This window comes from Haliotis rubra, unplaced genomic scaffold (assembly GCF_003918875.1).
Source record: "Haliotis rubra isolate DU_JTF1 unplaced genomic scaffold, ASM391887v1 Scf581, whole genome shotgun sequence".
NCBI lineage: Eukaryota > Metazoa > Mollusca > Gastropoda > Lepetellida > Haliotidae > Haliotis > Haliotis rubra.
Window position 1 is genome coordinate 537,429 of NW_025767281.1, and position 16,724 is coordinate 554,152.

Consider the following 16,724-nt stretch of genomic DNA (forward strand, 5'->3'; position numbering starts at 1 on the left):
ATAAACATGAAACGTCTATATATGATGGCGTATAGAGGCAAATGTATTTAATCGTCAAATCAATGCAGTTGGACAACGCCTTTATTTACAAACCTTCAACTCAGTCGTAACCCTAATGATTTATCGTTAGTGGTCTAATGCTGAAAAGACGTTTTCATTAACAAGTGAAGTGAATATATTTCACGTTTAAAATTGACACGAATAAGATGCGTTTATTCTGGTACTTTCACGTTAAAATATGTCTATGAGTAAATATGGATCTTTTTATATGGAGAAGTACATCTGTTTAGGATATGTACGAGTAAGTCTGTTTAGAACAGCTTCTGTAACTGTCAACACATTCACTTTTCTTTTTGTACATGCAGCGTGAAAGGGAATATTAAAAAAAAGATCCAAAAAAGTCTGTTTAGTACAGCCGTGAAAAATACATGTGATCTGTTTGGGATGTGCATGTTTGTGTGGAACAGGTGTGAGTAAGTCTGTTGTGGACATCAGTATTTTGGACTAAGTGTTTGTTAGGAGTGACTAAGTCTGTTTAGGACATGAGTAAGCCCGTTTAGAATCTTTAAGTTTAAGTTTACTGAGAACCTTTATGAGTATGTATAGGGTCCCGATCCACAAAGCGTTCGTAACGTTACGACTAGTCGTAACTCTTTAGTTTATCATAGGCTTACGAATGTCCCAGAGCTGCGAACGTTTTGTGGATCGGGACCTAGATCATGTGTGAGTAAGTGTGTTATTAGAAAAGACAAAATCTTTTCCACATCCGTAAGGAATCTCTGTAAGAGTCTATTGTACAATTTTGACTCTATCATGGGTGTGTTATTAGCAGTATTACGGCTTTATGGCGCAGTCTGCAAACGTTCCTGTTAATACAGTAATTGACACCATGAAATACGATGACAGAGCATGTGCAAAAGATTCCCTACCAAACAGTGATAGGTGTTCGCGAAATCCGCATACCACATGAGGGAGTAATTGTATTTCGAACATGTTGAAAGGTCTGTTTAGAGCATGCATGAGTCAGCTCGTCCAGGACATGTGCGATGAAATACGTCACGAAAACATAGTTTATATATATTTTCTATTTAATTTCCCCTTTCATTTAGAAAACAAAATAAGGCCTTATTAAAATGCAGTTTTACAGACATAGTATCGGGTCATCTGTGCAGAGGTGAACATTATAGGTTCCAGGTATACATACCAAAGGGTGTTCCCCTGGTAATGGTAATTATAGCGTCTAATACAGTGATGTATATGTAATGCCGGGCCTTGATCAGAGGACTACATCATTATTAGGGGACGGAAGTCGGTTGTGGGATAGACCCAACTTGACTACAACCTGACCAATGAACCACCCTAGGGCGCCCATCTCTGACTCTGATGAAGGTCGGCACCAGTTGTTAGGTGATTACTATTATGAATATTGTTTGATGGATATATACGTGGCTGATATACCGTGAGAGCACCAACGAATAAGATGTACACTGGAAGATTGTGTTATGGACATAGGGCTTTAATAACAGTAGGTACGTAACGTTAATGCTCCGTGTTAATATGATCGATTTCTTCTGTGTTCTATCTCATTTTTATTCACGTCTTGATGTGGAACAGGAAATACACTGTGTTGGTGTGAAACATGTAATACAACATTATTAACATCTCTCGGTGAATTGCTTATGCAAGCCTTGACCTGTAATGAAAGCAGGCGAACAAGAGTACACGTAAGCCCACACACGAGTGTAGGAGATAGTGACGTGTTAATATAAACACGATGCTACGGCTAACTGTTTAAACTGTTGTCGATTTTAACGATTGGCACCATAGGTTTCCAGACCCCATTGTTCACCGTATATTATTCATGATTGTGAGATCTATTTGACAAGGAGTCCTGGCTGCTGTCAATGTTTACTTTGAAAATGCCCCTTTTATGTAAGGAATGATAAAAACGGACTGGTCGAGGAAAATAATTATTGTGTAGAAAGGTTACTGCTGTTGCAGATATAGTTTTGATGAGTATACATGCTGGCTGTTCAGCGTGATTCACTACTGACTAAGATGTGCATTGTATGATTGTGTTGAAGACAATTCTTTTCATAACAGCAGGTTTATGACCTTATAATCTGCTTCGTTCTAAATATGAGAGGTCGTTATTTCTTTTAGCACTAGTAATGGTAGAGGTCGAGAAAGCTTTTATCTTTTGTCATTAGCAACGAAACGATGGTTTCCAGTTGACATGTTTGCAGAATTGCAGTGGATTACGATTAGAACAAGAGGTTAACTGGTGATCATCATTTGGAAACCAACACTGTGTTTACATTGCTGATTTAAATGAAACATGTGCATATGCGAGTACCAAGAACACTGTCATATAAGAGATGAATGTACAGTCAAACATAGTTTCTCTCACAGTCCCTGAACCATATTATTTTCCATATTGACTAGCCCTCCCTGCAATGCTAAAGCCCTATATGAAGCAAATCAAACACCACAGTGTCGATTTTTGTAGAGTTCCTACGCAAGATTCGAGTTACGAACGACCTGTCGTAACTCAATAGTTTAGCATAGACTTACGAATGTCGTAGCCCTACGAACGCTTTGTGGATCGGGTCGCTGGCTTTCACCTCTACACAGCCGTAACTTCGACACATCGGTGTTTGACAGTATAATCTCTTTTAATGTAAATATCAAATCAATCTACATATTCTGCTGTGACTTAAGGCAAATTTCAGATTTTTCTGGTTAATCAGAGGTTAATCAGAAGTTTCAAATAACGAAAGCATTCAAATGGTATATACTTGCGCGTGTGTTCATTGTATCCGAGGTCGTGAAGACCACGATCACCACTGACAGCATTCATGTGAAATGTAATCCTGAAATGCTCCAACTTCTTTCTGAACCAAAGTGTATAACTCAAAAGACGTTAAAGTACAATCGATTCTTTCTTATAACTAAAGTTAATCTGACACAGCATGACCGATAAAGTACTGGATGTACCTTAACTTTTTTTAGTAGTATACCACCCGTTTGTCTAGAACATGAAGTGCTGTGTCTGGATATCTGAAGAATGGTCAAAATGATACATATAAGGTGACTGTTTATAACTGATGGCTAGGGGGGTGATGATGATTCTATTATGGAATAGCATGTACAAGGCGAATGACCCCCCCCACACACACACACACACAGCTCCTTAATATCTATTTACAAAGTCACACACATACACACACACGCGTGTCATACGTATACGACCTTTCAAACTTCATCGCATGGTGACATTTGGCATATAAATAATATAATTAGAACACACACATATAAATAGTGTGTTAGTATCTGTTTACATTGGAACTAAAAAGTCAAATTCTTGAAGGTACACTGAAACAGGCAAGCATAACCCACGTGGTGAATTAAAAGGGTTAATTTTATCATTCATCAAAAGCTGAACTGGTTCCTTCTCCAAGACCGTGTCAATTATAGAATTATACCTCTAATAAATCCTTCAGCATCTCACAGACATACACATGGCACTGATACGGGCTGGAGCAGCACGCGCTGTAGGAAGTTTATTGCTTGAAAAACATAGTGCAGAAAGACCCACCACAGACACTGTGAGGAGCGCGTATCAGTATGCTGAGTGTTTCACCCTATCTGCTGTCAGAGTGTTTATGACAAGCTCTCCTCTGAAGCTTCTTCCACAGACCAGTTCCTCTCCTAAATAGTAAAATTAGAGATTGTATAATAAACCTTTTTATAGACACGGCGAACGCTACTGCAGACACTGTGGTTATTTTTAACACGAGGTTGTGTTGAAAAGTTTAACGTTGCCGCATTGTTAACACGACAATCGATAAAAAGGATATCTCTGAAAAAAAACCGAACTGACAAATAAATGACGTTAACGCCATTACCATGGAAAGATCCCGATTGAGTGTGAAAACAAGCCGTTGTCAATCCACCAAAGTGACTAAACGAGTTTATGAATGCGGTGTAGACGATGTCATCTTCAGTGGGTGAGGTTTTAAGTTCCATCGAACGGTTTTTCATTTACATAACCGCATATTACCTTTATATTAAGAGAAAATCGAAAGTGTGCATGTTTCCGTTCAGAGACAAATCTAAACACACGGATGAGATGCGGATGCTGGCATGTCAAGGCCATTAATCTGCTCATCGAGTCTGTTACCTGGTTACAACGCGGTATCTTTAGATATAACACACGATAAGCACTCAATCAACGCATAGTTCACACAGCACTGTGGAACTAACCGTTCAGACATATTAGATATTCATACATGCAACGTTATAATCGTCACGCAATTTTACAATTGTACATTTCTCTTGATAGTCTTGGGTCCCGATCCACAAAACTTTCGTACGCTACGACATTCGCAAGCCTATGATAAACTATAGAGATACGACAGGTCGTAATGATACGAACGCTTTGTGGACCGGAACCCTGAACGACAAAGCGACTAGAATATAACTAACCTGAGGACGTTGTATTATGTTATGGAAAAGCATGTACAAGGTGAATGACACCCCTACCCCACCCACCCCACCCTTTCCCTAACATGTATTTACAATGTAAGTGTACACCCCAACCCCCGCTTTGTGGAACCCTGAACGAAAAGCGACTAGAATATAGAAAACCTGAGGACGTTGTGTTATGAATCATGACTCCAGCAAAGTAAGAAGAAAGGTCACTAAATGCTCACATCACATGAAAATATAGAACAGATGCCACTTGTACAAAGCGCTGCGATCATAGTAACTGCCATACTCTAACATAGCCTTCACATAGGCGTAACGTGAAGATGGTGTTGTGCCCATGGAACCAGGAGCTATATGCTTGACATAAACATACGACTTGTAGAATTCCAACCTATATCATGATCACGTGTATATGGATCACTATCATATAATTTTGGCAAACACACGCAAAGCCAAATCAAGTGTTCACTTGAACAAACAAGGAAGCAAGAAGTACAAGTCAAAATAGGGAATGACATTAGACATGACTGCTGTAGATGGTGCATCTGATACGGAAATGTTTCCACCCGTGTACCATATACTGGTCTACAATGTCGTAAATTTGATCAAACAACACCTAGGTCCCGATCCACAAAGAGTTCGTAACGTTACGACCTGTCGTAACTTTATAGTTTATCATAGGCTTACGAATGTCGTAGCGCTACGAACGTTTTGCGGATCGGGGCCCAGAGCAAGAGCAGCATGACTCTTTGAAATCTTCGTAGAAAGAGTATGATCGGCTCTAGTGGAATAAGGAGGCGCGAGCAGCTATTTCTCGACAAAACAAGAAAACTGATTATTGGAAAGCTGCAGTTACTAGTATTCTTCGTGTCATACATTTCTGTCACTGGATCTGCATGAATAAATCTAAACATTAAACAGAAGAGGCGGTTGCACCTGTCTCGTGTTTGTCTCCAGCCTTGGTTGGAAAATCATGGACAGAATGGGTTGTTCCTAATACCTGACCATACTTCCGACCACATACATGTACTGTTGAGAGTTGTGTTAATAGTAACAGAGATGGCTAATTACGGGGTGGTGGGGTTAGGTAGCCTTGTGGTCAAAGCGTTCGCTCGCGACGCCGAAGACCCGGGTTCGATTCCAAACATGGGTACAATGTATGAAGTCCATTTCTGGTGTCCCCCGCCGTCCCCTGCTGGAATATTGCTAAAAGCGGCGTAAAACCAAACTCACCCTCTCATTCCTCCAATTACTTAATTGCTACGGTAAAGCACACCACGAGCAACTTCCTTGAATATGAGACCTGGGCCCCGTTCGACAAAGCGATCGTAGCGCTAAGATGATCGTAACTCCCATACTTTAACATAGACTTACGACTGTCGTAGCGCTACGATCGCTTGGAGGAACGAGGCCCTGATGATCATGACATCTGGGCCCTTATCCTCGAAAGGTTCGTAGCCCTAAGAATTCTTAACTTTGATCGTAGCCAATGTGTTAAGAATGGGCTTAAGAAGTTCGTAGGGCTTAAGGAGTTTCGAGAATAGCTAGCCTGGTTATTACCCGCTCATCATTCTATCCCAGATTTATCAGGAACAACGAGCACCCTGTGTGACACAACTGTTGCTGTATTACTGAGATACGCCACCTGACATAAAATCTTTAATGTGAATAGAATAATGCATGCGTTTTCTCGCTGAGATAACATTGTTACACGTCCATTTGTAATGATTCTTTGTGGACCTAATAAATAATTCCCCACATTCCTGTTAAAATAGGATGTGTGCAATGATGTGATTTGAAAGGTTCTTTTACGGCATTGTTTATTTATTCATATTCATTCAGAGTGTTCGTAGCGCGTAACGATGTGAAGTCGGCCCAGGAAAATGTCGCAGTTATTTTACTAGTTCCAGAAAAGCGTCAAAACACCATCTGATGTTTGGGTCCAGAGAGCGTCAAAGACTTCAGTGAACATTTAATCACTGTGACTGGCAATAATGCACTATTGTGCTACCGTAAAATCTAATTATGATTGCAGAAACAGTTCTTGAATGGATTCACATCTTGTTTTTTTAGCATATTTTAAAGTAATAGTTTCTTCTGAAATACAACTGCAGGTCTGTTTACAAACATAATTTATATCACCCGGTGTTACATGGGCCAGAATTACGGAATGCGTAAGTGATTTATTGCACCTGTCTTACATGTGAATAATCCTTGTCGTACGTGTGAATATGCATTGTCTTACACGTGAATAAAAATTGTCTTGCATGTAAAAACGCCTTGCCTTACATGTGAATAAGCCTGTCATATGTCATGTGAATAAGCCTTGATTTACTTGTGAATAAACCTTGTCTAATATGTGAATAAGCCTTGTCTTACATGTGAACAAGACTTTTCTACGTGTAAATAAGGCTTGTCTTACATGGGATTAAGCCATGTATCATGTGTGAATAAGTATTGTCTTACATGTGAAAAAGCCATGTCTCATATGTGAATAAACCTTGTCTTACATGTGAATAAGCCTTGTTTTACACGTGAATAACCCTTGTTCTGCACATGAATAAACCTACGTGTTGACTCCAAACGGAGTGTTCCAAGTACCCGCGAGTGACACGACACACGCGGCCAGCAGGTGGGTAATTTCCAGAAACACCTGCCTGTTCTCACGACAATTTCTACAGGAGGGAACTGACACAGGGATTCAATAATTGGGTAGCAGAATCTACGACATGGTACGAAATAAACAAACACCTTGAAGCCATTTGTCTTTACACAATCACCCGTATCTCTAACACTGCCCATCACTGAATCCATATAGACCGGTTTCCATACATTCCAACGTATATTAATATCCAGATGAATCAACAAAGGTATGTCCAAGTGGTCAAAGCAGAATGTCCACTGGATGAATATTAATAAGATAAACATAATAAATGTGAAAAATCTATTGCTTGTTGGGTAACGCCCCCATTTTTCACCTGTAAATTATCAAATCAGGACCGGATAAACCGATAACTGATATGCTTCAAAATTACACCCAGCATTCGTGACACCTGTGCATGCTATTTCCAAATACAACCACGAGAACCGGGCAAACGCTATCACCTACATCGCTTAGACACAGAAAAAACGTTGTCGTGCCCCAGTTTTGCTGTGATTCTTAACACATGTTTATGATGAAGTCGAAAACGTCCAATCGTTTCCAGTCTTAGCGCATATTTCTAATGGTCATGGAAAATAATGGCTTCTGTGTACTCTATGATGCCAGAATCACTCTAATATGATTTTCTATCTACACTACACTACACTGCACTGCACTGCACTACACTACACTAAGATTCGGTCAGGAAACCTGGACCAAGGCAAGGCATTTTGCTGTGCAGAGTTATGTACCCTGGTTTTCGAGGATCTGCTGAGCACGTGCTCGAAGCCCAGATTTACTTTGATTTTGATAATTGGTCTGACATCAGAACACCTTGGCTTGTTCCACAAAACCATTAATCACCTACGAACATATCATGTGAGTTTTTTCACACATTCAACTGCCTCGCAGTATTTTAGCTGACACGCTGTTTAGGTTGGCCAAAGACCCACATCACTGCCTCTGTCTCATTAAGCCAAACACCGTAAGCCCGTTCAGCATGTTATTGTGGATTTGCTCCTTTCTCTCCACCTGTTACTCACAAGCCTGTGTCTAATAATCCCCACAACGGCAAAATCCTTCCTATCTGTACATCCTGGTGACTTCCCGTAGGGACTCCACGTTAGAATAAGTCGCCAGTAATGACTGCCTCGCGACTGAAAGGATTTGTGGTCAGAGTCGATGACCTGCTTCAGTGCGTGACACACACCATCATGGCGTCGGGGGATATATACTCATGATATTAATCCCTGGAGCGGATTCGATAACATAAACGTTTTTTTATGACTAGCATCAAACAAAAAAATCAAACAAAAATCGTGTCACTTCCCCACAGTTAACTAAATTATCAACCCGCTACTTTGAGGACACTATCAAATCACATTTATCCAATGACTAACAAAAACTGACATTAACGTATGTCCAACATTGTACATCAGACGAATGGATATACAGAGCGATCACAGTTCACCTCATAATTAAATGATACAGATTCCCGTAGTTCTGTACTTAAGTTGACAGTACACTAGAGCGATTAGAAACAGTAGAGGTGTCTAGCCACTGAGTATTTCTATAGTATCGTATTGATTGCCGGAGTTTGTCTGCCCATGGCAGCGGTCTCCTATTTAATCTGCTCATGTATCGGACACCAGTGGAGGTAAACAGATATTAATTGGACACAAACCAAACAAGAGGATAAATCTCGGATTGGGAACACTCGTAAAAACTCACATATTGTTAAGTAGAGATATACGTATTTATATCCCTTAATAGCCAACGCGAAATAAAAATCGTCGTTCAGCAGGCGAATGTATGCAAAAGCATACCGTTACAAATATACCGTTATATGCATATAACATTAAGTAAAATATCCGAATTGTTGGAACAATAGAAAAAAGCTTTTATGTGTATACTTAAAAAGGTATATTTGATACAAATCATACGTATTACATTCGTGAACACTACAATAATAGCTCATAAGAGAAAACACCATTGATTTATTTGGACGCGACATACCGAGTTAGAGGCAATATACTGCTTCAACACACAATACCAATACCACACAACATATCCACGGATCAAGTATCTGTTTCGGGTAATAAAACACCTAATGAAACAAACGGTGCCACCAGCTGCGCCGATAAAAGGTCCAGGTTATTGTATAGAAGGAATGATAAGTATCGGAATTTAACGTTTTGCTGATACACTTTAGCTGTGTAACAGTTGTGCTGGTAGCGACTGGATCAGATAGAATCAGTCCTAAGTGTATACGTATAGCGTATAACAATTGTCCTGCGTGAACTCATAAAAACCTGACACACTAAACACTTACAGAGTGATACAGAGTATAAAAAAATCACAGCTTTTAAATCCAACCACAACACGTGCCAGATCATGCGCATGTAGGTTCTGATTACAATATTTATCAACAGTGACTCAACATAGGTATATGAGTCATTGAGTCAGATTTAGCATTCGTTGAGTTGTCCACATGCAGGTGTGTGGACACTCATTTCACATAGATGTACAGCCGTGGGGCCAGTAACATACATACGTTATGATATAATGTCACCAAGATGCTAATACAACTTACATCAACCTGAAGCCAAACTGGAGATGAAGCAGTCTCTGTTCTCCGCAGAAACCATTAGGTGTAATTCAGGGTAGATAATATTTCAACATCAGGAGTACGTACTCCTTATTTTTTCAATACAGGAGTACTGGAAAACCTTAAGAGTACTGAATGGGATTTAATAGAGTATCAGTAATCTTGTGTTTCGTTTCATATATGCACCACAACATTGCTACTATTGTGTAAACAGGTCAATAAACAATAAAACAATAATGTTTCAGATAAATACGTCTGTAAATGATTCTAACACCGTACACCATTGCTGTGGTGCGTATCTGCTACGTTTTCGAAATTATTTCCTACCGTATCATGCATATTTTCTATCCGTACATACGCCGATACGGCCCTTTTCTGGAGCCCTGGCGTAACGCAAAATAACGTTGACAACGTTTCGTATGGGTTACTGATGTAACACGAGGTGTTCACGAAGAGGGTGACAATTATACGAATGGATCACTGCGAATCAGTAAGACACCAGGTGTTCAGAAAATGAGTAATCAAGTCCTGCCCCATCTACTATATGCATCATACAGTAAAACCATGTGTGTACAGTCAAGCCTCATGCATGAAGTCAATCCACATACGTACAGTTAAGCCGCATAATGTTATCACTATGTCACATGCATACAGTCAACTTCATGCTTACAGAAAAACACGGCAGGCACATCAAGCAAACTACGTGTCACATACAATGAAACAAATTAGTCAAGACACATACACATCAGCTATATTCATACAGCCAAGCCGCACAAATACTGAAACGACATGCATACAATCAAGCCAAAAATACTGAAACGACATGCATACAATCAAGCCACAAATACTGAAACGACATGCATACAATCAAGCCACAAATGCTGAAACGACATGCATACAATCAAGCCACAAATACTGAAACGATATGCATACAATCAAGCCGCACAAATACTGAAACGACAGGCATACAATCAAGCCACACAAATACTGAAACGACAGGCATACAATCAAGCCACACAAATACTGAAACGACAGGCATACAATCAAGCCACACAAATACTGAAACGACAGGCATACAACCAAGCCGCACAAATACTGAAACGACAGGCATAGAATCAAGCCCACAAATACTGAAACGACAGACATACAATCAAAGCACACAAATACTGAAACGACAGGCATACAATCAAGCCGCACAAATACTGAAACGACATGCATACAATCAAGCCCACAAATACTGAAACGACATGCATACAATCAAGCCCACAAATTCTGAAAACGACATACATACAATCAAGCCACACAGATACTGAAACGACAGGCATACAATCAAGCCACACAAATACTGAAACGACAGGCATACAGCCAAGCCGCACAAATACTGAAACGACAGGCATACAATCAAGGCGCACACATACTGAAACGACATGCATACAATCAGACAAAAATACTGAAACGACATGCATACAATCAAGCCCACAAATTCTGAAAACGACATACATACAATCAAGCCACACAGATACTGAAACGACAGGCATACAATCAAGCCCACAAATACTGAAACGACAGGCATACAGCCAAGCCGCACAAATACTGAAACGACAGGCATACAATCAAGCCGCACAAATACTGAAACGACATGCATACAATCAAGCCCACAAATACTGAAACGACAGGCATACAATCAAGCCACACAAATACTGAAACGACAGACATACAATCAACCCACACAAATTCTGAAAACGACATGCATACAATCAAGGCACACAAATACTGAAACGACAGGCATACAATCAAGGTATGTACATGTATAGAGTCAAGTCACATACAAGTAAACAACATGCAAAGTCAAATCACACACGTACAGTCAAGCCATACCTATCAATACATACAGTTAAAGCCACAAAATACTGAAACGACAGGCATACAATCGAGCCACACAGATTCTGAAAACGACATGCATACAATCAAGGCATGTATAGAGTCAAGTCACATACAAGTAAACAACATGCATAGTCAAACCACACACATACAGTCAAGCCATACATATCAATACATACAGTTAGCTAGGCGACATAGATACAATCACGAATCATACGTAGCCACGAATACACGTACGTGTATTATCATGGCGCTGCCTGAAGTACTAGTAATTATCACCCTCTGTCACATGCACACACACACGCATACCGCGGTACAATATCACCTGATGGCGGGTATTATAATCAACAACACACAAGGTATTGTCACCACTCTGGTTTTGCTTTAAGCAAGTCACGTACTTGCACACCGCAGAGTATGATCACCACAAGGCTGAGCTTTAGTCCAGTCACGTTGTTCATTGTCACTAACAGGCATTGTATGAGAATAACAGTGCATTGTCACAGCATCTCCCGCTGAATCTATTAAATCACGTACATGCATGGAATGGGGTGTTACCAAAATAAACTGTTCCGCTTGAAAAGAATTACTTCCAATAATAAATTGTGCGGTACATCATACAAACTACTACTATAATATCGATCAATCAAGTTTCAATCAGCGATTGACTGATTGATATTAGTAATAAGTTTTAAAACTGCCTAAAACAAAAAAGACTGTTCATATGCGATATTGCTTCTTGGTTTGAAGGTGATTGCTGCATACGATATTCGATGTATTGGCAGATTTGTTAATCCACTGAATTAAGTTTGACAGCATTACAAAAGTTGTTCTAAATAAGTTCCATGTCTCGACTACAGGCCAATAATTTGAATATATAAGTAAATGAGCTTATTATATTAGCATACAGAGAAAAACGGTCTAACGCAGATTTGAACGATGATCAATGCATCATTGTGTAAAGTCCATTAGCAGAGAACACGGTGACAACTTACAAGCCCTGATGCATATATATTTCTCATTATCATCAGAGCATTTGCATGAAACGTATTCAGACATTCTCAACCCATTTCCGAGGAGCCAGAGTGGTATATCTCACCTGTCAGTCAACAGCTGCAACGCGCCAGTCGAATACCAAAGACGTCTACATCGACTCCAGTGAATGAAAGCCTGCCTTAATCCCGCTACAAGCAGAATACCGAGTCCGTGTTCCCCCAACTTGTCCACTGAGCGGGTGAGTTAAGGTAGACTGTTAAGATTCACGGACGAGACGCTGTGTCCAGATCAGTCCCTTGCTGTCTCCACTAAACCACTTTGATCAATGCCGTGTCCGGAAACTTTCAATAACACTTTCGTAACTGTCCCTGATAGTAGACAGATTGCAGTGATTACTATTGTTTTTAAGCTCACAAGCCAAGAATCGGACACATAATTGCGTCTGCCAATACGTCTCTCATCAAACTCGACTGTATCGGGCTAATGCCATCGTTAAGAGAGCAGGCATCTACCGCGCTTCTCGTAAACCGCCGAGAAGCCAGTCTTAGTTTTCATGTTGCTTGGCACAGCCATTTAGTCACGTGACAGGAAGTTGGAGATATCGGAGACAATACGGAACCCGGGTTCGAAGCGTGGCGCTATGCTGTATGAATCAATACCTGCAACATCGACGGACGATTACAATGTATTGATATGAAGCAGCCTTTCCCGAGGTAACCAACCCGAACTTACGTTTTTGAATCCAGGTGTCGTATTGATTAATAAAGGAGGTGTGGATGCTGGGATGCTGTTCCTGGCTGCAGACCCTTCGCTTTTCCTCGCAGGCCCTTCGCTCTTCCTCCACACTGTGAGTTTCATAATGTGCATATGTTCTGTAGAACACGTTTTAAGACTTCATTGTAATGGTGACTAATATCATTAGGGTTACCCAATTGTTCTGTGGTTCCGTGTGATATCTGTCCATTCAAAGAGACGAATGACGCGTACTGTCAATTATTAGAATATCGAGACAGATTAGATATTGACATTTTCAACTGCGGGCTTCACACGTAATTATTACATCACAGCCAGCTTTATCTACGGTCTCAAGACGGTCTGTAGACATGGGCTAAACCAATATAGCGCTACAATTGATTTCGTTAAATGTGATATTTAGATAATCAAAGACTCTGCGCGTTTTGTGACATTCCTTAATTTCTTTAGCCGTTGACATTTTGGATCCAACATAAACCAGCCCCAAGCGCGCGGAGAACTAATCGCCACCTAGCGGACGACAAAGGCATTAAACGAATTAACTCTCGCGTTCATTCCCATAAATAGCATTACTTCAATAAAAATGTACTGAAATCAGGAATAAATCTCCCAGCTGGAAATAAGAGTATTGAAACTGTCTTTTCTATTGGACCGTTCGATACAGTGTCTTGAGATTCCTCGTGTTTGATTTAGCGATCGCTTGTAAAACATGCATAAAATGGTTTGTCTTCTCAGTGAAATCAGTAATAGATCGACATGAAAAAAACATCGACCATCCTATATGTCAACATATAGCACCTATTTTGACTTAAACATTCTAAAATACTTGTTTCAGTTTACCCGCTTGTACTAGTCGGGAATAAGGTAGTTTTACAGCCCATGTTTTGTGGTGAGTGAATATGTCACTATGAGTTTAGGTATACGACCTCAGGAACACAAACGTGTGGTTCACACGTTGTACCCATCTGGGGAATCGAACTCAGACCTTTGGTGTCACGGTTCAAACCATTAGGCTAAGTCACTGCCCCAGAATCCAAAACAGCCACTTAAAGTTTATTACTTTGATGTTCAATATCCTTAGACCGATCTGGGTATGATACATTTAATTGTTGCCGCGTTCGAATTCGAATAATTAGTCGTATATGGCACACTTTATGGAGTGAAACGAAAGAACATTAGAGATGACGAAGAAGGTTAAGAAAAGAACATGGTCAAACTTTTAGGGAACTCTATACTGATTTTCCATGATTTCCATGTCCATTTGTTATTAACAGCTTGCCTATTGACGACCACTGGAATCTGTTTTGGCATTTAATCGTAACGCATTGTTCTCTAGTGTTGACTTGTTATATGTAAGGTCCCGTTCAAGATCATAGCACTTATATATCGACGTGTGTGGCCGCTTGTACTAGTCGGGAATAAGGTAGTTTTACAGCCCACTGAGATACCAGTTGGACATGAATACACACTCCGAACCGACATTCACTGTTTTATCCCCTTGATGCAAAAGGCAGGGTAGTAACAAGTAGCATATATTAAAGTCCTTATTTTGACAGGGGCCGAGCTCATCCAATGCATCGAAGATAATATTTATCCAAACCAATCAAGTGACTTTCATTACTCGGGGTACACACTCAAGGGGTGGATAATGATCTCCGTGAACATCCGGGTTAGAGTTGGTCTTTAGCAACCCATGCTTGACGTAAGAGGTGACTACCGGGATCGAGTGATCAGGCTCCCTGACTTGGTTGACACATGTCATCGTATCCCAACTGCGTAAATCGACACCCTTAATGGTATTGATAGGATTGTATGGTCCTGACTAGATTATTTACAGAATATTGTTGCGTGCGGCGCTAAACAAAAAATCCCCAACATCCCCAAACAACAACATTGAAATGATAAATGACGAGCATGTCATCAACAGTCGCGTTTCACAGACATTAAACATTTATTTGTCAGCGCGATTTTAGTCCATCATCAGGTATTCCAGTATTACAACTGCCGGTATCGCAATGCAATGATTCATACGTCCGTGGACTTCGAGGTACTGAGTGAATGCTTTTACCACAAGGTCATCATAACTATTATATGAACACATTTCAGAGATACGTTCAGGGCCCCGTTTCACAAAGCTCTCGTAAGCCTAAGATCTCGTAACTTTTCTCGTAGCATTAGTACCTCATATGCTACAGCATAGGAGGTACGACTGCTACGAGAAAAGTTACGAGATCTTAGGCTTACGAGAGCTTTGTGAAACGAGGCCCTGGTCGGTAATTTAATAATTTAACCCGTCATACGAAGAAAGGAGAATGTGTTGCACCACTTTAAAATGATGGTTTCAATTTGTGTATGACATGCGACGGACGGAACGTACTCATCTTGTTTATCTTGACGCAAATTTCAATGGTCGCCATGATGAAATGACAGCAGAACAATACTGTTCTGATTACCATAATTTGTAGTTGCTGGTAATATTTCCTTTAAGTCCATGATATAATACTGACACGACTAATGACATGATACTGCCATCAACATCCGTCGTTAGAATGTCTTAATGTTTACCGTCAGAGATAAGGCTCTGCAGTTACTATCCAGAACGTCATGACGTTGCACGAAAAAGGATTAAAAGGGAGATAACGGTGTTGATAGGATCATACGCATTGGAATTTATGCTTCTGGTTTTTCAACTTGCTGGTGACCCTCTTCAACCTAGTGTTAATCACGACACGCCAACTGACGTCATGATCCTACAATAGTGCAGCATTTAACCTTTAATGAATGAACCAAGGTTCCACCGAGCCCCGATCTAATCTGGTTTGAGATTTGTAGTCTTCATCTGCTCTGATTACCATGAAGCAATTGGGTATAGCCAAGAGGAAATTGTTGTAATTAGAACACACATAGGGCACGGAGCAATTTACGCGTCTCACTTCTCGTGCCAATCTCCCAACAGTCGTGGCCAAGAGGAGCAGTGTAAATCAGCGGGTCTGGACACCTCGTAGTGGCTTCCAGTCATGAGTCTGGTTTAACTGACTATTTATCTCAAACAAATAGACAACGTCAAGGCCGAGGGATATGATCACTATCTCCCTCAGTACGTAGCATGCCAACACTCCTACCGTATAGGCGCGGGTAGGTATATTTATATAATGTGCGTGTTGTGCAAAGGATATCGATACGAGGGAGTGGTATTTACCGGGAACTTAAAACAAAGGATTCTATATGTAGTTATCTCTTTAATCTTATCCTGATTATGCTGATAAAATCATGCCAACCGATACCATTAATAACTCAAAAAGTTTTCTTTGCTGTGGCAGGTGCTTAGTTTGTGGGTTGTGTTATTCACCGGTG

The 16,724-nt window shown here is 40.4% G+C and overlaps 1 protein-coding gene across 6 annotated transcripts in view; it reads right to left on the minus strand.

Annotated features, from left to right (window-relative positions):
- LOC124254766 (cGMP-specific 3',5'-cyclic phosphodiesterase-like) overlaps positions 1-16,724 on the minus strand; it is a 143,739-nt gene that overhangs the window by 54,366 nt on the left and 72,649 nt on the right. Inside the window, exon 1 of one of the 6 annotated variants that reach the window (XM_046688618.1) lies at positions 12,721-13,196. The exons of the other annotated variants lie outside the window; for them this stretch is intronic. The gene's annotated coding sequence lies outside the window, so the exon portion shown is untranslated. Of the gene's footprint in view, positions 1-12,720; positions 13,197-16,724 lie in introns of those variants that run through there. 6 annotated transcript variants of the gene reach the window in all.